Here is a 23,348-nt window from a genome sequence, read left to right as displayed (position 1 = left end):
TCACCAAAGTGTTTTAAATTGCATTCATAAATTAATTCTTGTCACAGTCCCTGTGAGTACGATAACTCAACATTTACTTGTCACTTTATTACTTGTTGCGATTGTGTACACTTGCACGTTTTCATCGTTCCATGTTTTTGGTGCCATTACCGGGGACTATTTTAAAAAATTATTTGTGAATTTGTTCATCTTGCATTTTGTTTTTTTTTTCAATTTTAACTAAATTAATTTTTTTGTGATTATTTCAGGTGTTCATGAGTATTGACCGAATTATTGATTTACTCCATGTAGACCTTGAGATTGAACGGAATTTTTGATAACACAGAAGACAAGCAAGTCAGAGAAGGACCGAAGAGATGAACCTGGAAAATTTGAATCAAGAAAACAGAGCAAACCCTGCTCAAAATCCTATCCTTATTACTAATGAAAGGGATAGAGTACTAAGACAGTATGTCGTGCCAGTGTTTCATGATCTTAATCCAAGTATTAAGAGACCCGAAATCGAGATACAACAATTCGAGTTGAAGCCAATCATGTTCCAGAAACTTTAGACAGTGGGCCAATTCAGTGGAATGCCTACTAAGGATCCTCATTTGCACTTAAAGACTGTTTATGGAGGTGAATGATTCTTTCAAGTTAGTCGGAATACCTAAAGATGCATTACAATTGAAGTTGTTCCCATATTCGCTAAGGGATAGAGCTCGAGCTTGGTTAAACTCATTTCCACCAAATTCAATTTCCATATGGCAAGAGTTAGCAGAAAGATTCCTTATGAAGTATTTCCCGCCGAGTAAGAATGCTAAGTTGAGGAATGAGATCACTGCTTTCCAAAAAATGGATGATGAGTCCTTGTATGAGGCATGAGAAAGGTACAAAGAATTATTATGGAAATGCCCTCATCACGGAATCCCACATTGCATCCAACTTGAGATTTTTTATAATTGTAATAGCCCAGTTTTAGCTAAATCAGAACAGTGGTTTTGGAACCACAAATCTGAGGCTGGAAAATTATTTTAATATTATTTTTGGTTTTTACAGCATGATAGCATGTATGTGTGAAACTTTCGTGAGCTAATTTTATCGTTTAATTGCTCAATTTGAGAAAAAGGACTAAATCACGTAAAATGCAAAAGTGCCATTCTATTAGCAAAAGTATTTAATAGCTATAGAACCTTAAAGTTAAGGTCCTTAAGTTGTAAATAGACCATTAATATGATAGTGGATGATAGTGGCATGCTATTTGGTGTAATTATGGAATATTGTTAAGGTTAATTATGGTAATTTGTAAATAATGTTAAAATAAGTAAAATAAAACACAAATTTCATCCATTATCATCTTGTTGAACCAAATTAAAAAAAGAAAAAGAGTAACTAGGGTTCTCCATTCAGCTAGGAATAATTCAAGCAATTAGGTATGTTTTGAGCTCGGTTTTTGATGATTTTTACGTTTTTTGAGATCGTTGCTTCATATTCTAGCTAGCCCATACCTTAGATTTCAAAATTTTTAAAGATTTGAGAGTTTCCATTATTGAATACATGAGTTCTTTGATGTTTAGTGTTGAAATATGAAAGCTTGATGATAGTTTTACATGTTTTGTTAAGTGATTTTTGATGAAAATGCATAATAGGGATTAATTTATGAAATATGCAAATTGAGTAGTTGAAATGTGAAATAAATGAAATTTTTGGCCTGTTAAGGACTTATATGGTATTTGGCCAAGCTTGGGTTTAATGAAATTTTGTGAATTTTGTGTATTTGTAAAAAGGGACTAAATTGATTAAATGTGAAAGTTTTAGGGGCTAAAGTGCAAATAGGCCTAAATATATGTTTTGGACTAAATTGAATGAGTGCTTGATGAAAGAAGTTAATTTTGAATATATTTAGATCAAGAAAAGAGGACTCAGAATTAGATCGGGGGAAAGGTAAGATTATCGAGTAATTGACTCATTTTGCCGTTTTCAAACCTGAGGTGAGTTCGTATGTGACAATTTCATTATAAAAGGATGTTAAATGCTTTGATATTGCCTAAACTGTGATTATGAGATTTGCATTAATGTATGAATTATAAATACGACTCTACAAAAATATTCAAAGATGGAATCGACAAACTAAAAATCTCGGTTGAACCTTAGGAATAGATTTGGATACTTGTGATATGTTATAAGGTGATATACTAATTTGGCTTCGGGCTATGCATATTGGGTGAGTTGGCTTCAGGCCATGATATTAGCACTTTAGGTGCGAGTTATATCAATTTGGCTTCGGGTCATGGATATCGGATGTTTTGGCTTCGAGCCATGAAAATAGTTCTTTGGATAAGTTACCTTGATTTGGCTACGGGTCATGCTATAGGTACTTATCGTACGAGACTTATGAGTATCTAATTTCTATTCCGAATGGTTCAACGGGTAAATGAATGAGATGGTTAAGAAAGAGATTAGTACGATATGGTATTTAATCTTGTTTTAAGACATGGGAAAGGTTTGTAATTAATGTGAAGTTGGTTGGTTTACACCTATTCAATGATTTAAGTTATTTATATAAGAGCTTCTAAGCTATGAAGCTTAATTCATGTTATTTTTCTATGTTTTATAGTGAATCAAGGCTAGCTCAGATCCGAAAGTCGTCGGAAACATCATCACACTATTGGACATCTAATTGGTACTTTTGAGTTGTATAAATATGGTATATGGCATGTATAGGCTACTTATGGTAATTTGGTTATGATTATAGCCATGAGAGTTGGCTTGTAAATGATGTTAATATTGATATGTGTTTAGCTATTAGAAATGGCTTGTAAATGTATATGTTTTGGTTGTGTTTATAGCTATGAGTGATGGCTAATTGTGGCATGTTTGGTATGAATATGGTTATGGTTATATAGTTGCAAATGGGTAATTAATTTATGGTGTATAATGCTTGAGAAATGCAATGATGAAGTATGATTTTGAAAGTTAAGAAGTATGATTTTGAAAGTTAAGTTGATAAGTATTTGAATAGGTAATTAGTATTGAATTGAGTATTGAAAATTCTGCATTAAGTTGATGATTTTGGCTACCTAATTGAATGATAAATGGTACCATTTTGATTGTTTAGGTGTGCCTGAATAAGGGTGGCAAATTGGCCTTACAAATGACATATTTTTGTCCACACGGGTAGAGACATGAGCGTGTGTCTTAGCATTGTGTGACACACGGTCATGTTACACGGCCTTGTGTCCCTTGGTGTTGTTATCTAAATGAAGTCAGTATGTTCCACACGGTCTCACACATGAGTGTGTGACTGGCCGTGTGCTACAAGTTAGTATACCCCCTAATTGGCACACAGCCTCGCACACGGGCGTGTGACTTAGCCGTGTTGCATAAGTCAGTATACCCTATAGTTTTGGCACGGTCTAGTACACAGCCTAGCACATGGGCATGTGTGGCCACTTCGAAGTGTACACAAGCTAGACACACGGGCATGTAGTTGGCCGTGTGATACAAGTTAGTATGTATGTCCTATTTTCACACGGCCTGAGACACGGGCGTGTCTGGAGCCGTGTGAGGCATACAACCTGTTCACATGGGCGTGTGACCCTGTATGTTTGAAATTTTTCTAAGTTTCCAAAATTTTTGAATGGTATCGATTTAGTCTTGAGCCACTTCTAAAGCATGTTTAAGGTCTCGTAGGCCTTTATAAGGGACTATGTGGTTAAATGTATGTATGCAAATGACTGCTTAATGTTGTTAAATGTATGCTATATATTGCGTATTGATTGGTAATACCTCTTAATTTTATTCCGTCGATGGATACGGGTTAGGGGTGTTACATTTTATTGGTATCAGAGCTACGATTTAGTCGATTCTAAGACTAATGTAGCGTGTGTGAGAGTTTAGCTATACATGTCATATATACTCTGTGATAGTGTGATGATTCCTAACAGCTTAAATTGTGTTTTCATACAGTAATGGATCCCAAAAGAGCTATAGCCGATGATGTAGAGATTAATACGCTCGCTCTTGCTTAAGGGGCAGTGCCATCAGAATTTAAACCTGTAACGAGTAGCCATAAGGGAGATGCTAAACAAGCATTTTTCCAAATGATGAGCGAGTGGTTCACAGAGTTCGTTCGAATGAATTCAGCTGCTCAACAACCTCCACCCCCACCTATTCCTCAACAAATCCTTGTTGTTCCTTAAGTTGTAGATCCGATACGATGGAATAACCCACCATTAGATAAAATCTGTAAACGCGGGGCTGAAGAGTTTCGGGCTACTGCTGATGATGATGTTGAGAGAGTTGAATTCTGGCTCGAAAACATGATTCAAGTATTCGATGAATTGTCTTGTACTCCTGATGTGTAACACCCCGTACCCGAGACCGTGGCCGGAGTCGAACACGAGGTGCTAACAGACATAATATATTTATTTTCACTGTCCATTTAAAATTTCCAGACGGTGGCTAATCGTGTCACCGTCACCTTAAAAATCATATCTTGAGTTCCACAACTCGAAAATCAGTTTCGTGATTTTTCCTGAAACTAGACTCATATATGCATCTACAAATTGTTTTCTAGAATTTTTGGTTGGGCCAATTAGTACAGTTTATTAGTTAAAGTCTCCCATGTTACAGGGATCGACTACACTGACCTTTGCGCATTACGACTTGGATATCTCCCTGTACAGGGCTTCAATACTGATGCCGTTTGTTTCTATAGAAACTATACTCAAAGAGGAATCTATAAATATATGGCATGACTCCTAATTATCTCTGGTTAATTTATAATGAATTTCCAAAGTCGGAATAGGGAATCCGAAGCCGTTCGGCCCTGCTTTCACTAAAACCTAAATATCTCTTAACATACAACTCATATGACCGTTTCGTTTCTTCCATATGAAAGTAGATTCATCAAGGTGCATTTAAATAATTTATTCACTATTTAATTCCATTCCTACTATTTTTAGTGATTTTTCACATCCACATCGCTGCTGCTGTTTGCATCTGCCTTTAAGGTAGACTTTACCTATTTCATAGTTTCCATGATTCAATTAGCCCTTTTTGCATACATAGCACAAAGTATAATCATGATTAACCATTCCAATGGCTAATCGTTTCCAAACATTTCCATACCTCTTAGTCATCAACATACAAAACGATTATAGTACTATGCTAAAACGATATAAGCCATTTTCGCATGGCTATCCAAATTTACACAAAATCCATGGGTACATGACCAACAACAAAAAGGGTAGTCCTATACATGCCATTTCAAAGTTCAACCAAAATTGTACGAAAAGGGGGATTTGATAGTGTGGGAGACTTCGACTTCCAAAATCCCGAGTCCGATAGTGACGAGCCAAAATCTATAAAACAGAGAAACAAAGAAACGGAGTAAGAAATTTATGCTTACTAAGTTTTGAGCAAGGATTCCAAAGACAACAAAAGCATAGCATTCATATAGCTAAACGGATAATTTCATATGCACAAATTCTCAATATCATACTTACTTCACATTACCAACCCTTATGTTCATACACAAAGATCAACTTAGCTAAAGGCCGGTAGCTCGTTTATCAACCGAGCGAATACTTATTTGTAAGGGCTCAACTAATTCAAAGCACATACTGAAACATACCTCATTGTTGGGATTTCACAAGCGTATTAACTGGAATTTTTACAGCAAGTTCATTCATTCCCGAATCACGTACCTTCGAGTTTAACCGGATATAGCTACTGTTCAAATACCTTCGGACATAGCCCGGTTATAGTAGCTCGCACAAATGCCTTCGGACTTAACCCGGATTTAGTAACTCTCACAAATGCCTTCGGATCTTAGTCCGGATTTAGTAACTCGCACAAATGCCTTCTTGGATCTTAGTCCGGATTTAGTAACTCGCACAAATGCCTTGGATCTTAGTCCGGATTTAGTCACTTAGCACAAAGCCTTCGGGACTTAGCCGGACATCATTCAAGAACCATGCACACATATATCAATAAATCATGACACATCCATATTTCATTTTCATTACCAAAGCTCAACACAAGACACTTATCATATTTACAATTTCGGCTCAATAGCCACATACAAAGAGCATGATTTTGATTTACTTAAGATATAATCTAATCGAATCATAATTTAAGTTCCATTACTCAAAACTTACCTCGGATGTTGTCGAACGGCTTCAACGGCTATTCGATCACTTTTTCCTTTCCGTATCCAACTGTGGTCCCTAAGCTCTTGAGCTAATTCAAACAAATTTAACTTATCAAAGTCTCATTTTGCTAGCTTATGGCCGGATATGACAAGGAGTTTGATAGGTCATATGGCCACCTTTTAGCTCAAATACACAAGATCATAATGCATTTTAATCACATCAACAATTTAATACAATTCATTCAACATCAAAAGAGAAGCTCAAGGTACTTAGCCCAATATACATTAGACATAAGAGTCACATATGTACGAAATCACGAATCGAATTCAACATACTAGCTAATATTTCCCCTTAGCCGAATTTTCTAAGTCAAGCTAAAGCCATCAATAGGCTACCAATGGCCGAACTTACACATCTATGCTAAGGCCGATTGCAACACTTAATACATTCTACAAGTATGGTCACTTGTGTTGACTAAACACCATTTGTTTCAAGTTCAAAACTTGGCTAATACACATATAAACACTATTAAAGCATCCCCCCCCTTTACACTAATTCAACACATGCATTACCCATAATATACCAAATTACATTCGGCCTTAGCACAAAACTTTCTAGCCGATTCTTCTCCATCTAGCAACTAATGCACATACGAGCTCATTTGTTAGACTCTACTTCATCTAACAACAACCTTATTTCTCTTCTGTATCCTACCTTGGTCGAATGCATCACAACACCTTACCATTTCAATTTTGGTCATGGTTGAACAAGGAACTTAATGTCTCACTCAAGGATGCTAAAAAGGAGATTCAAGAGTTATCAATCCACCATTACATGCATCATTAACAAGCTTCACATTTAGCATGCAATGATATCAACACAAAATCCACCTTGGCCGAATACCATCCCCATGACATAGCAAAGATTTGAACCATGGGCTAATAAGAACATCAAGCTAGCAACTAAAAAAAACATGCATGAATCTCATGGCACAACATCAAACATACCTTAATCTTGATACAAGTATGGCCGAACCTCCTCCTAATCCTCTTCTAAACCAAACATGGAGCAAGAACTCCTTCTTTCTTCCTTAGAATTTTCGCCAAAAGAAATGAAAAGGATGAACACACTTTTTTTTGTTTCCTTTCCCTCAACTCACGGCAGGGGGGGATCACACCTTCTTTCCTTTTTCCATTTCTTTATTACCCATACTCCTTATTTTATTTATTCCAACATAACCCATTTACACAACATGTTTTATGACGTGTTTTGCCCATCACCCTTTGTCATGGCCGGCCACTAGGCTTTAATTTAGGGAAATTTGACATGCAAGCCCATCATTTTCACAACATGCATTAACAAAGCCACTTTACATTTGCCTAGCACATTTCTAAATTTTCTCACATAAGTCCTATTTGATAAAATTCACTTACAATTAACAAAATTCAAACATGAAATTTTCACACATGCATATGTACATATAATGAGCATCCACTATGACAGCTAATTATTTTTATGACTCGGTTTAGTGGTCCCGAAACCACTTTCTGACTATGGTCAATTTAGGCTGTCACAACTCTCCCCCACTTAAGAAATTTTCATCCCCGAAAATCTTACCGGTAAATAGGTTTGGGTATCGTTCTTTCATAGAGTTCTCGGGTTCCCAAGTAGCTTCTTCTATCCCGTGTTTGAGCCATAACACTTTCACTAGCGGAACCCTTTTGTTTCGCAACTCCTTCACTTCACGAGCTAGGATACGAATCGGTTCTTCTTCATAACTCATATCGGCTTGAATTTCGACCTCTGATGGACTAATTATGTGCGATGGATCAGATCTATAGCGTCGAAGCATCGAAACATGAAAGACGTCGTGAATCTTTTCAAGTTCAGGGGTAAAATCAATCGATACGCAACTGGACCGACTCGTTCGGATATTTCATATGGCCCGATGAACCTCGGACTCAATTTTCCCTTACGCCCAAATCTGAGTATCTTTTTCCAAGGTGAAACTTTAAGAAACACTTTGTCTCCCACCTGATACTCAATGTCTTTTCGTTTCAGATCCGCGTACTACTTTTGGCGATCTGTGGCTGCCTTCAGACTTTCACGGATTACTTTTACTTTCCGTTCAGCATCTTTAATCAAATCAACTCCGAAAATTTTACTTTCACCGAGCTCGATCCAAAACAATGGTGTACGTCATTTACGCCTGCACAAGGCCTCGTAAGGTGCCATCTTAATACTTGATTGAAAACTATTGTTGTGTTTAATTCAATCAAAGGTAAATACCACTCCCACGAACCGCGAACTCGAGGATGCAACATCTCAACATATCCTCAAGTATCCGAATTATCCGCACGGATTGACCATCGGTTTGGGGTGAAAAGCGGTGCTAAAATGCAACTTGGTACCCAAAGCTTCTTGCAATTTCTTCCAAAATCGTGAGGTGAATCTCGGATCTCTATCCCACACGATAGAAATAGGTACCCGTGTAATCTCACAACTGAGAAACATACAATTCAGCTAATTTATCCATTGAAAAATCCGTGCGTGACGGGGATAAAGTGAGCCGACTTAGTCAATCTATCAACAACGACCCAAATCGCATCTTTCTTACTTGCCGACCTTTGGCAGCCCGATACAAAATCCATCGTTGCTCGATCCCATTTCCATTCAGGTATCATGATCGGCTGAAGTAAACCCGAAGGCACTTGATGTTCCGCTTTCACTTGCTGACATATTAAACACTTCGAAACAAAATCGAAAATGTCTCGTTTCATACCATGCCACCAAAACCGACGTCTCAGATCGTTGTACATTTTCGTACTCCCGGTGAATTGACATTCGGCTACAATGAGCTTCGTTCGAATCATCGAAATGAGTTCTGAATTTCTTGGAACACACAACCGATTTCTGTACCTCAAACAATCGTCATCATCAATTTGAAACTCTGATTCCACATTCGGAACACATTCAACCCGTTTTGCAACCAACTCATCGTCGACTTTCTGAGCTTCACGAATTTGATGAATCAATAATGGTTTGGCCTTTAATTCAGCTATTAACACATTGTCGGGTAGAACAGACAAGTGTACATTCATCGCTCGTAAAGCAAACAGTGACTTCCGGCTTAAGGCGTCCGCAACCACATTAGCCTTTCCCGGGTGATAATCAATGACCAGCTCATAATCTTTCAACAACTCAAGCCAACACCTTTGTCGTAGATTCAAGTCTCTTTGAGTCATCAAATATTTGAGACTTTTGTGATCCGAAAATACATGGCACTTCTCACCAAATAAGAAATGTCGCCATATTTTCAAGGCGAATACGATGGTAGCTAATTCGAGATCATGGGTCGGATAATTTTTCTCATGTGGCTTTAATTGTCTCGACGCATAGGCCACAACTCGACCTTCCTGCATCAATATGCAACCTAACCCAAGTAGGGAGGCGTCACTTTAGATGACAAACTCACTCGATTCGGGCTGCACTAAAATTGAGCTTCACAAATAAGTTTTCAGTTGATCAAAACTTTTCGACATTTTTCCGTCCATTCGAACTTAACATCTTTTGAAGTAGCTTCGTCATGGGTGTGGCTATCATCGAGAAACCTTTACAAACCGTCGGTAGTAACCGCAAGTCCCAAAAGCTCGAACCTCGAGAATATTTCTGAGGCTTCCAGCTAAGTATGGCTGAAATTTTGCTTGGATCGACTCGAATACCTGATGCAGATACCACATGACCCAAGAAGCTAACCTCTCTTAACCGAAACTCACACTTGCAGAACTTAGCATATAACTACTTATCCCGTAAAATTTGCAACACTAATCTCAGGTGTTCAGCATGTCCGGTCTCATCTCTTGAATAGACCAAGATGTCATCAATGAACACAACTATGAACCGGTCCAAATACTGTTTGAAGATCCGATTCATCAAATTCATAAATACCGCAGGGGAATTAGTGAGCCCGAACGGCATCACTAAGAACTCGTAGTGACCGTACCTCGTTCTGAAAGCAGTTTTGGGTACATCCGAATCTCGAATCCGCAACTGATAATAACTCGATCTCAAATCTATCTTTGAAAACACTGAGGCTCCCTTTACTTGATCAAACAAATCATCAATACGCGGTAACGGATATTTATTCTTTATCGTCAATTTATTCAGCTGACGATAGTCAATGCACAACCTCATGGTTCCGTCCTTCTTTTTCACAAACAACACTGGTGCACCCCAAGGCGAGAAACTTGGTCGAGCGAAACCTCTATCCGTCAATTCTTGCAACTGAGCTTTTAACTCTTTTAACTCGGTTGGTGCCATACGGTACAGAGCTATCGAAATCGGCGTAGTCCCAGGTACAAGCTCAATACCAAACTCTATCTCCCGAACAGGTGGCAAACCCGGTAATTCTTCGGGAAAAACATCCGAGTATTCACAAACCACCGGCACAAATTCAGGTTTTATTTCTAACTCCTTATCATCATACATACGCAAGGTATGCTTCGCACCCTTTCTTACATATTTCGGGCCAACATTGATGATATTACAAATGAGAACCCTTTAATTCAGAGACTCAACTCGGATCATCTCATTATTTGCGCACCTCAAATCCATAGTCTTGCTTTTGCAATTCACAACCGCATCATGCACGGTCAACCAATCCAAACCAAGAATAACATCAAATTCATCGAACGGCAAAAGCATCAAGTCCGCGGAAACAGAACCTCGAATTACTAGGGGCATTTCTTACACACTTTGTCAACAAGCACGAACGACCCAAGGGATTTGACACCGAATTACGAACTCAAGAGACTCAATAGGTAAAGTCTTCTACGGATGCTAAGGTTTTGCATATATAAGAATGAGTAGAACCAGGTCAATCAAAGCAATCACATTAGTATCAAAGAGAGTAAAAGTACCGGTAATAACATCTGGCGAGGAAGCATCCTCGCGTGCGCGTATAGCATAAGCCCTAGCAGGAGTACGAGCCTCAGATCTGGTCGCAGCATCTCTAGATCCTCTCTGACCGCCGCTAGCATTGCCCGTATTCCTAGATGGTCTACCCCGAGCAGTGATAGCACCCGGTTTCCCACTCTGATTTACATTCTGTTCAGACAATCTCGGGCAATCTTTGATAAAGTGGTCGGCTGACCCGCACTTGTAACAGGAGTGGTCATGGAACCTACAACTCCCCGAGTGCCATTTACCACAATACTGGCATTCCGCTCAGTCTCGAGGGTCATTTCCAACACTGGCAATCGAAGTGACTCGTGTGCTCACAGGGGTTCGATCGCAATCTCGTCTAGAAAAGCCCCAAGTGTCCCTAGACCGGCCCAAGCCATCTCTAAATTTCTTCGATGATTGTGGGAAGGGCTTCCCCAAAGACCTCTTACGCAACTCCCTTGCTCCCAACTCAGCTTTTCTTTTCTCCATACTGAGCTCCTCGGCCTTGCAAGCTCGCTCAACAAGTACTACAAATTCTCGGTTTTCCAAGATGCCAACATACAGCTTTATATCATCATTTAGTCCATCCTCGAAACGTTTACACATTACGGCTTCTGAGGAAATGCATTCTCGTCGTCTGGCTAAGCCTCACAAATTTTCGCTCATAGTCGATAACCGACATGGAACCTTGTTTGAGTTCAAGAAATTCCTTCCGTTTTTGGTCAATGAATCTCGATCGATATACGTCTTTCAAACTTCGGTTTGGAAGAACTCCCAAGTTACTTGCTCTCTGGCACAACAGAAGTCAACGTATTCCACCAAAAGTAGGCGTAATCACGTAGCAAGGAGATAGTACACTTTAGGCACTCATCGGTGTGCAAGATAGTTCATCGAGTACCGAATAGTGTTGTCCAACCAAAATTCAGCTTGCTCGGCATCATCACTATCCGTAGCCTTAAATTCAGTAGCCCGTGTTTTGGATTCTATCAATTGGGGCTTATTTGACCTTATTTGGTCGATTCTTCGGAGGCATTGTAGGTGCGGGGGTTGTGTTTGATGGGAATGGAGGTTGTGGAGCAGCCATATTAGTTCGAATGTATTGGTTGAACCAATCATTCATCACGCTATAGAAAGCTTGTCTAGCTTCATCATTTGGATTACGAGCATTAGGTTGAGAGTCCGCCGCGCAGCCTCTCTGTAAGGGAGCAGCGCTACACTCTCAAGATCATCACTACCGCTTCGGTCGGGACCGGATCCATTACTATAAATAAACACATTTGCAAATGTCGAAATCACCACACTATCAAATAATAACATAAAATGGCATGTATAGCTAGACCCAAACGCATTACGGTAGTCCTAGAATCGACTAAACCGTAGCTCGATACCAATTTAATTGTAACACCCGCACTTTAGACCGTGGTCGAGTCGAACACGAGGTGCTAATGGACATAATATATTTATTTTCACAGTCCATTTAAAAATTTCCAGACAATGGCTAAGCGTGTCACCGTCACCTTAAAATCATATCTTGAGTTCCACAACTCGAAAATCAGTTTCGTGATTTTTCCCTGAAACTAGACTCATATAGGCATCTACAAATGTTTTTCTAGAATTTTTGGTCGGGCCAATTAGTACAGTTTATTAGTTAAAGTCTCCCATGTTACAGGGATTGACTACACTAACCTTCACGCATTACGACTTGGATATCTCCCTGTACAGGGCTTCAATACTGATGCCGTTTGTTTCTATAGAACCTAGACTCAAATAGGAATCTATACATATATGGCATGACTCCTAATTATCTCTGGTTAATTTATAATGAATTTCCAAAGTCAGAACAGGGAATCCAGAAGCCGTTCTGGCCCTGTTTCACGAAAACCTAAATATCTCTTAACATACAACTCATATGACCGTTTCGTTTCTTCCATATGAAAGCAGATTCATCAAGGTTAATTTAAATACTTTATTCACTATTTAATTCCATTCCTACTATTTTTAGTGATTTTTCACATCCACATCGCTGCTGCTGTCAGCATCTGCCTTTAAGGTAGACTTTACCTATTTCATTGTTTCCATGATTCAATTAGCCCTTTTTGCATACATAGCACAAAGTATAATCATGATTAACCATTCCAATGGCTAATCGTTTCCAAACATTTCCATACCTCTTAGTCATCAACATACAAAACGATTATAGTACTATGCTAAAAACATATATAAGCCATTTTCGCATGGCTATCCAAATTTACACAAAATCCATGGGTACATGACCAACAACAAAAGGGTAGTCCTATACATGCCATTTCAAAGTTCAACCAAAATTGTACCAAAAGGGGGCTTTGATAGTGTGGGAGACTTCGACTTCCAAAAATCCCGAGTCCGGTAGCTGACGAGCCAAAATCTATAAAACAGAGAAACAAAGAAACGGAGTAAGCAATTTATGCTTAGTAAGTTTTGAGCAAGGGATTCCAGCACAACAAAAGCATAGCATTCATATAGCTAAACGGATAATTTCATATGCACAAATTCTCAATATCATACTTACTTCACATTACCAACCCTTATGTTCATACACAAAGATCAACTTAGCCAAAGGCCGGTAGCTCGTTTATCAACTGAGCGAATACTTATTTGTAAGGGCTCAACTAATTCAAAGCACATACGAAACATACCTCATTGTTGGGATTTCACAAGCGTATTAACTGGAATTTTTACAGCAAGTTCATTCATTCCCGAATCACGTACCTTCGGAGTTTAACCGGATATAGCTACTCGTTCAAATACCTTCGGGAGATAGCCCGGTTATAGTAGCTCGCACAAATGCCTTCGGGACTTAACTCGGATTTAGTAACTCGCACAAATGCCTTCGGATCTTAGTCCGGATTTAGTAACTAGCACAAATGCCTTCGGATCTTAGTCCGGATTTAGTCACTTAGCACAAAGCCTTCGGGACTGAGCCCGGACATCATTCGAAGAACCATGCACACATATATCAATAAATCATGACACATCCATATTTCATTTTCATTACCAAAGCTCAACACAAGACACTTATCATATTTACAATTTCGGCTCAATAGCCACATACAAAGAGCATGATTTTGATTTACTTAAGACATAATCTAATCGAATCATAATTTAAGTTCCATTACTCAAAACTTAACTCGGATGTTGTCGAACGGCTTCAACGGCTATTCGATCACTTTTTCCTTTCCTTATCCAACTGTGGTCCCCTAAGCTCTTGAGCTAATTCAAACAAATTTAACTTATCAAAGTCTCATTTTGCTAGCTTATGGCCGAATATGACAAGGAGTTTGATAGGTCATATGGCCACCTTTTAGCTCAAATACACAAAGATCATACGCATTTTAATCACATCAACAATTTAATACAATTCATTCGAACATCAAAAGAGAAGCTCAAGGTACTTAGCCCATATATACATTAGACATTAGAGTCACATATGTACGAAATCACGAATCGAATTCAACATACTAGCTAATATTTCCCCTTAGCCGAATTTTCTAAGTCAAGCTAAAGCCATCAATAGGCTACCAATGGCCGAACTTACACATCTATGCTAAGGCCGATTGCAACACTTAATACATTCTACAAGTATGGTCACTTGTGTTGACTAAACACCATTTGTTTCAAGTTCAAAACTTGGCTAATACACATATATACACTATTAAAGCATCCTCCCCCTTTACACTAATTCAACACATGCATTACCCATAATATACCAAATTACATTCGGCCTTAGCACAAAACTTGCTAGCCGATTCTTCTCCATCTAGCAACTAATGCACATACGAGCTCATTTGTTAGACTCTACTTCATCTAACAACAACCTTATTTCTCTTCTATATCCTACCATGGCCGAATGCATCACTACACCTTACCATTTCAATTTTGGTCATGGTTGAACAAGGAACTTAATGTCTCACTCAAGGATGCTAAAAAGGAGATTCAAGAGTTATCAATCCACCATCACATGCATCATTAACAAGCTTCACATTTAGCATGCAATGATATCAACACAAAATCCACCTTGGCGAATACCATCCCCATGACATAGCAAAGATTTGAACCATGGGCTAATAAGAACATCAAGCTAGCAACTAGAAAAACATGCATGAATCTCATGGCGTAACATCAAACATACCTTAATCTTGATACAAGTATGGCCGAACCTCCTCCTAATCCTCTTCTAAACCAAACATGGAGCAAGAACTCCTTCTTTCTTCCTTAGAATTTTCGGCCAAAAGAAATGAAAAGGATGAACACACATTTTTTGTTTCCTTTCCTCAACTCACGGCAATGGGGGATCACACACTTCTTTCCTTTTTCCATTTCTTTATTACCCATACTCCTTATTTTATTTATTCCAACATAACCCATTTACACAACATGTTTTATGACGTGTTTTGCCCATCACCCTTTGTCATGGCCGCCACTAGGCTTTAATTTAGGGAAATTTGACATGCAAGCCCATCATTTACACAACATGCATTAACAGCAACTTTACATTTGCCTAGCACATTTCTAAATTTTCTCACATAAGTCCTATTTGATAAAATTCACTTACAATTAACAAAATTCAAACATGAAATTTTCACACATGCATATGTACATATAATGAGCATCCACTATGACGGCTAATTATTTTATGACTCGGTTTAGTGGTCCCAAACCACTTTCCGACTATGGTCAATTTAGGCTGTCACAACTCTCCCCCACTTAAGAAATTTTCGTCCCCGAAAATCTTACCGGTAAATAGGTTTGGGTATCGCTCTTTCATAGAGTTCTCGGGTTCCCAAGTAGCTTCTTCTATCCCGTGTTTGAGCCATAACACTTTCACTAGCGGAACCCTTTTGTTTCGCAACTCCTTCACTTCACGAGCTAGGATACTGAATCGGTTCTTCTTCATAACTCATATCGGCTTGAATTTCAACCTCGATGGACTAATTATGTGCGATGGATCGATCTATAGCGTCAAGCATCGAAACATGAAAGACGTCGTGAATCTTTTCAAGTTCGGAGGGTAAAATCAATCGATCATAGCTGGACCGACTCGTTCGGATATTTCATATGGCCCGATGAACCTCGGACTCAATTTTCCCTTACGCCCAAATCTGAGTATCTTTTTCCAAGGTGAAACTTTAAGAAACACTTTGTCTCCCACCTGATACTCAATGTCTTTTCGTTTCAGATCAGCGTACGACTTTTGGCGATCTGTGGCTGCCTTCAGACTTTCACGGATTACTTTTACTTTCCGTTCAGCATCTTTAATCAAATCAACTCCGAAAATTTTACTTTCACCGAGCTCGGTCCAAAACAATGGTGTACGGCATTTACGCCCGTACAAGGCCTCGTAAGGTGCCATCTTAATACTTGATTGAAAACTATTGTTGTAAGTGAATTCAATCAAAGGTAAATACCGCTCCCACGAACCGCTGAACTCGAGGATGCAACATCTCAACATATCCTCAAGTATCTGAATTATCCGCTCGGATTGACCATCGGTTTGGGGGTGAAAAGCGGTGCTAAAATGCAATTTGGTACCCAAAGCTTCTTGCAATTTCTTCCAAAATCGTGAGGTGAATCTCGGATCTCTATCCAACACGATAGAAATAGGTACCCCGTGTAATCTCACAATCTGAGAAACATACAATTCAGCTAATTTATCCATTGAAAAATCCGTGCGTACGGGGATAAAGTGAGCCGACTTAGTCAATCTATCAACAACGACCCAAATCGCATCTTTCTTACTTGCCGACACTGGCAGCCCAGATACAAAATCCATTGTTGCTCGATCCCATTTCCATTCAGGTATCATGATCAGCTGAAGTAAACCCGAAGGCACTTGATGTTCCGCTTTCACTTGCTGACATATTAAACACTTCGAAACAAAATCGGAAATGTCTCGTTTCATACCATGCCACCAAAATCGACGTCTCAGATCGTTGTACATTTTCGTACTCCCCGGGTGAATTGACATTCGGCTACAATGAGCTTCGTTCAGAATCATCGAAATGAGTTCTGAATTTCTTGGAACACACAACCGATTTCTGTATCTCAAACAATCGTCATCATCAATTTGAAACTCCGATTCCACATTCGGAACACATTCAGCCCGTTTTGCAACCAACTCATCGTCGACTTTCTGAGCTTCACGAATTTGATGAATCAATAATGGTTTGGCCTTTAATTCAGCTATTAACACATTGTCGGGTAGAAACGCACAAGTGTACATTCATCGTCAGAAGCAACAAAGACTTCCGCTTAAGGCGTCCGCAACCACATTAGCCTTTCCCGGTGATAATCAATGACCAGCTCATAATCTTTCAACAACTCAAGCCAACACCTTTGTCGTAGATTCAAGTCTTTTTGAGTCATCAAATATTTGAGACATTTGTGATCCGAAAATACATGGCACTTCTCACCAAATAAGTAATGTCGCCATATTTTCAAGGCGAATACGATGGCAGCTAATTCGAGATCATGGGTCGGATAATTTTTCTCATGTGGCTTTAATTGTCGCGACGCATAGGCCACAACTCGACCTTCCTGCATCAATACGCAACCTAACCCAAGTAGGGAGACGTCACTATAGATGACAAACTCTTTGCCCGATTCAGTTTGCACTAAAATTGAGCTTCATCAAATAAGTTTTCGTTGATCAAAACTTTTCGACATTTTTCGTCCATTCGAACTTAACATCTTTTGAAGTAGCTTCGTCATGGGTGTGGCTATCATCGAGAAACCTTTACAAACCGTCGGTAGTAACCGCAAGTCTCAAAAAGTCGAACCTCAAGAATATTTCTGAGGCTTCCAGCTAAGTATGGCTGAAATTTTGCTCGGTCGACTCGAATACCGTCGCAGATACCACATGACCTAAGAAGCTAACCTCTTTAACCTAACTCACACTTGTGAACTTAGCATATAACCGCTTATCTCGTAAAATTTGCAACACTAATCTCGGTGTTCAGATGTTAGGTCTCATCTCTTGAATAGACCAAGATATCATCAATGAACACAACTACGAACCGGTCCAAATACTGTCGAAGATCCGATTCATCAAATCCATAAATACCGCAGGGCATTAGTGAGCCCGAACGGCATCATTAAGAACTCGTAGTGACCGTACCTCGCTCGAAGCGCTTTTGGGTACATCCGAATCTCGAATCCATGAATCGATAATAACCCGATCTCAAATCTATCTTTGAAAACACCGAGGCTCCCTTTAGTTGATCAAACAAATCATCAATACGCTGTAACGGATTTTTATTCTTTATCGTCACTTTATTCACCGACGATAGTCAATGCACAACCTCATGGTTCCGTCCTTCTTTTCACAAACAACACCGGTGCACCCAAGGCGAGAAACTTGGTCGAGCGAAACCTCTATCCGTCAATTCTTGCAACTGAGCTTTCAACTCTTTTAACTCGGTTGGTGCCATATGATACTGAGCTATCGAAATCGGCGTAGTCCGTGTACAAGCTCAATACCAAACTCTATCTCCGAACAGTGGCAAACCCAGTAATTCTTGAAAAAACATCCGGTATTCACAAACCACCGCAGCAGATTCGGTTTTATTTCTAACTCCTTATCATCAAGTACATACGCAAGGTATGCTTCACACCCTTTCTTACATATTTACGGGCCAACATTGATGATATTACAGCTGGCAATCCCTTTAAGTCTGTAGACTCAACTCGGATCATCTCGTTATTTGCGCACCTCAAATCCATAGTCTTGCTTTTGCAATTCACAACCGCATCATGCACGGTCAACCAATCCAAACCAAGAATAACATCAAATTCATCGAATGGCAAAAGCATCAAGTCCACCGGAAAACAGGAACCTCGAATTACTAGGGGGTATTTCTTACACACTTTGTCAACAAGCACGTAACGACCCAAGGGATTTGACACCCGAATTATGAACTCGATGAGACTCAATAGGTAAAGTCTTCTTTGGATGCTAAGGTTTTGCATATATAAGAATGAGTAGAACCGGGGTCAATCAAAGCAATCACTTTAGTATCAAAGAGAGTAAAAGTACCAAGAATAACATCCGGCGAGGAAGCATCCTCGCGTCTGGCAGATAGCATAAGCCCTAGCAGGAGCACGAGCCTCGATCTGGTCGCAAAGATCTCTAGATCCTCTCGACCGCCGCTAGCATTGCCCGTATTCCTAGATGGTCTACCCCGAGCAGTGGTAGCACCCGGTTCCCACTCTGATTTACATTCTGTTCAGACAATCTCGGGCAATCTTTGATAAAGTGGTCGACTGACCTGCACTTGTAACAGGAGCGGTCATGGAACCTACAACTCCCCGAGTGCCATTTACCATAATACTGGCATTCCGCTCTGTCTCGACGGTCATTTCCAACATTGGCGATCGAAGTGACTCGTGTGCTCACAAGGGGTCGATCACAATCTAGTCTAGAAAAGCCCGAAGTGTCCCTAGACCGGCCCAAGCCATCTCTAAATTTCTTCGATGATATGGGAAGGGCTTCCTCAAGACCTCTTCTGAAACTCCCTTGCTCCCACCTCACTTTTCTTTTCTCCATCTTGAGCTCCTCGGCCTTGCAAGCTCGCTCAACAAGTACTACAAATTCTCGTATTTCCAAGATGCCAACATACAGCTTTATATCATCATTTAGTCCATCCTCAAACGCTTACACATTACGGCTTCGAGGAAATGCATTCTCGTCATGCATCGGCTAAGCCTCACAAATTTTCGCTCATAGTCGATAACCGACATGGAACCTTGTTTGAGTTCAAGAAATTCCTTCCGTTTTTGGTCAATGAATCTCTAACTGATATACTTCTTTCGAAACTCAGTTTGGAAAAACTCCCAAGTTACTTGCTCTCTAGGCACAACAGAAGTTAACGTATTCCACCAATAGTAGGCAGAATCACGTAGCAAGGAGATAGTACACTTTAGGCACTCATCGGTGTGCAAGATAGTTCATCGAGTACCGAATAGTGTTGTCCAACCAAAATTCAGCTTGCTCGGCATCATCACTATCCGTAGCCTTAAATTCAAGAGCCCGTGTTTTGGATTCTATCAACTGGGGCTTATTTGACCTTATTTGGTCGATTCACGGAGGCATTGTAGGTCGGGGTTGTGTTTGTTGGGAATGGAGGTTGTGGAACAACCATATTAGTTCGAATGTATTGGTTGAACCAATCATTCATCACGCTATAGAAAGCTTGTCTAGCTTCATCATTTGGATTACTAGCATTAGGTTGAGAGTCCGCCGGCCATCCCTCTCTTGGGAGCAAAGCGCTACACTCTCAAGATCATCACCTGACTTGGTCGGGACCGGATCAATTACTATAAATAAACACATTTGCAAATGTCAGAAATCACCACACTATCAAATAATCATATAAAATGGCATGTATAGCTAGACCCAAACGCATTACGGTAGTCCTAGAATCGACTAAACCGTAGCTCTGATACCAATTTAATTGTAACACCCGTGCACTCGAGACCGTGGCGAGTCGAACACGAGGTGCTAACGGACATAATATATTTATTTTCACATCCCATTTAAAAATTTCCAGACACCGGCTAATCGTGTCACTGTCACCTTAAAAATCATATCTTGAGTCCCACAACTCGAAAATCAGTTTCGTGATTTTTCCCTAAAACTAGACTCATATATGCATCTACAAATGTTTTTCTAGAATTTTTGGTTAGGCCAATTAGTACAGTTTATTAGTTAAAGTCTCCCATGTTACAGGGATTGACTACACTGACCTTCACGCATTACGACTTGGATATCTCCCTGTACAGGACTTCAATACTGATGCCGTTTGTTTCTATAGAACCTAGACTCAAATAGGAATCTATAAATATATGGCATGACTCCTAATTATCTCTGGTTAATTTATAATTAATTTCCAAAGTCGGAAAAGGGAATCCAGAAGCCGTTCTGGCCCTATTTCACGAAAACCTAAATATCTCTTAACATACAACTCATATGACCGTTTCGTTTCTTCCATATGAAAGCAGATTCATCAAGGTTAATTTACATACTTTATTCACTATTTAATTCCATTCGTACTATTTTTAGTGATTTTTCACATCCACATCGCTGCTGCTGTCAGCATCTGCCTTTAAGGTAGACTTTACCTATTTCATTGTTTCCATGATTCAATTAGCCCTTTTTGCATACATAGCACAAAGTATAATCATGATTAACCATTCCAATGGCTAATCGTTTCCAAACATTTCCATACCTCTTAGTCATCAACATACAAAACGATTATAGTACTATGCTAAAACGATATAAGCCATTTTCGCATGGCTATCCAAATTTACACAAAATCCATGGGTATATGACCAACAACAAAAGGGTAGTCCTATACATGCCATTTCAAAGTTCAACCAAAATTGTACCAAAAGGGGGCTTTGATAGTGTGGGAGTCTTCGACTTCCAAAAATCCCGAGTCCGATAGCTGACGAGCCAAAATCTATAAAACAGAGAAACAAAGAAACGGAGTAAGCAATTTATGCTTAGTAAGTTTTGAGCAAGGGATTCCAGCACAACAAAAGCATAGCATTCATATAGCTAAACGGATAATTTCATATGCACAAATTCTCAATATCATACTTACTTCACATTACCAACCCTTATATTCATACACAAAGATCAACTTAGCTAAAGGCCTAGTAGCTCGTTTATCAACCGAAATAATACTTATTTGTAAGGGCTCAACTAATTCAAAGCACATACGAAACATACCTCATTGTTGGGATTTCACAAGCGTATTAACTGGAATTTTTACAGCAAGTTCATTCATTCCCGAATCACGTACCTTCGGATTTTAACCGGATATAGCTACTCGTTCAAATACCTTCGGGACATAGCCCGGTTATAGTAGCTCGCACAAATGCCTTCGGGACTTAACCCGGATTTAGTAACTCGCACAAATGCCTTCGGATCTTAGTCTGGATTTAGTAACTCGCACAAATGCCTTCGGATCTTAGTCCGGATTTAGTCACTTAGCACAAAGCCTTCGGGACTTAGCCCCGACATCATTCGAAGAACCATGCACACATATATCAATAAATCATGACACATCCATATTTCATTTTCATTACCAAAGCTCAACACAAGACACTTATCATATTTACAATTTCGGCTCAATAGCCACATACAAAGAGCATGATTGTGATTTACTTAAGACATAATCTAATCGAATCATAATTTAAGTTCCATTACTCGAAAACTTACCTCGGATGTTGTCGAACGGCTTCAACGGCTATTCGATCACTTTTTCCTTTCCCTTATCCAACTGTGGTCCCCTAAGCTCTTGAGCTAATTCAAACAAATCTAACTTATCAAAGTCTCATTTTGCTAGCTTATGGCCGAATATGACAAGGAGTTTGATAGGTCATATGGCCACCTTTTAGCTCAAATACACAATGATCATAATGCATTTTAATCACATCAACAATTTAATACAATTCATTCGAACATCAAAAGAAAAGCTCAAGGTACTTAGCCCATATATACATTAGACATTAGAGTCACATATGTACGAAATCACGAATCAATTCAACATACTAGCTAATATTTCCCTTAGCGAATTTTCTAAGTCAAGCTAAAGCCATCAATAGGCTACCAATGGCCGAACTTACACATCTATGCTAAGGCCGATTGCAACACTTAATACATTCTACAAGTATGGTCACTTGTGTTGACTAAACACCATTTTTTTCAAGTTCAAAACTTGGCTAATACACATATATACACTATTAAAGCATCCTCTCCCTTTACACTAATTCAACACATGCATTACCCATAATATACCAAATTACATTCGGCCTTAGCACAAAACTTGCTAGCCGATTCTTCTCCATCTAGCAACTAATGCACATACGAGCTCATTTGTTAGACTCTACTTCATCTAACAACAATCTTATTTCTCTTCTATATCCTACCATGGCCGAATGCATCACAACACCTTACCATTTCAATTTTGGCCATGGTTGAACAAGGAACTTAATGTCTCACTCAAGGATGCTAAAAAGGAGATTCAAGAGTTATCAATCCACCATCACATGCATCATTAACAAGCTTCACATTTAGCATGCAATGATATCAACACAAAATCCACCTTGGCCGAATACCATCCCCATGACATAGCAAAGATTTGAACCATGGGCTAATAAGAACATCAAGCTAGCAACTAAAAAAACATGCATGAATCTCATGGCACAACATCAAACATACCTTAA

General features: G+C 39.3%; 1 non-coding gene across 1 annotated transcript; it reads right to left on the bottom strand.

Moving 5' to 3' along the window:
* Positions 1-801: 801 nt before the first annotated feature.
* Positions 802-908, bottom strand: LOC128281010 (small nucleolar RNA R71). The gene has a single exon (XR_008271227.1). It is a non-coding gene; the product is annotated as a small nucleolar RNA R71 (small nucleolar RNA).
* Positions 909-23,348: the final 22,440 nt, after the last annotated feature.

Source organism: Gossypium arboreum, chromosome 9 (assembly GCF_025698485.1).
Source record: "Gossypium arboreum isolate Shixiya-1 chromosome 9, ASM2569848v2, whole genome shotgun sequence".
NCBI classification, from domain to species: domain Eukaryota; kingdom Viridiplantae; phylum Streptophyta; class Magnoliopsida; order Malvales; family Malvaceae; genus Gossypium; species Gossypium arboreum.
Note: the sequence above shows the minus strand (reverse complement) of the source record. Positions and strands in the feature narration are given on the sequence as shown.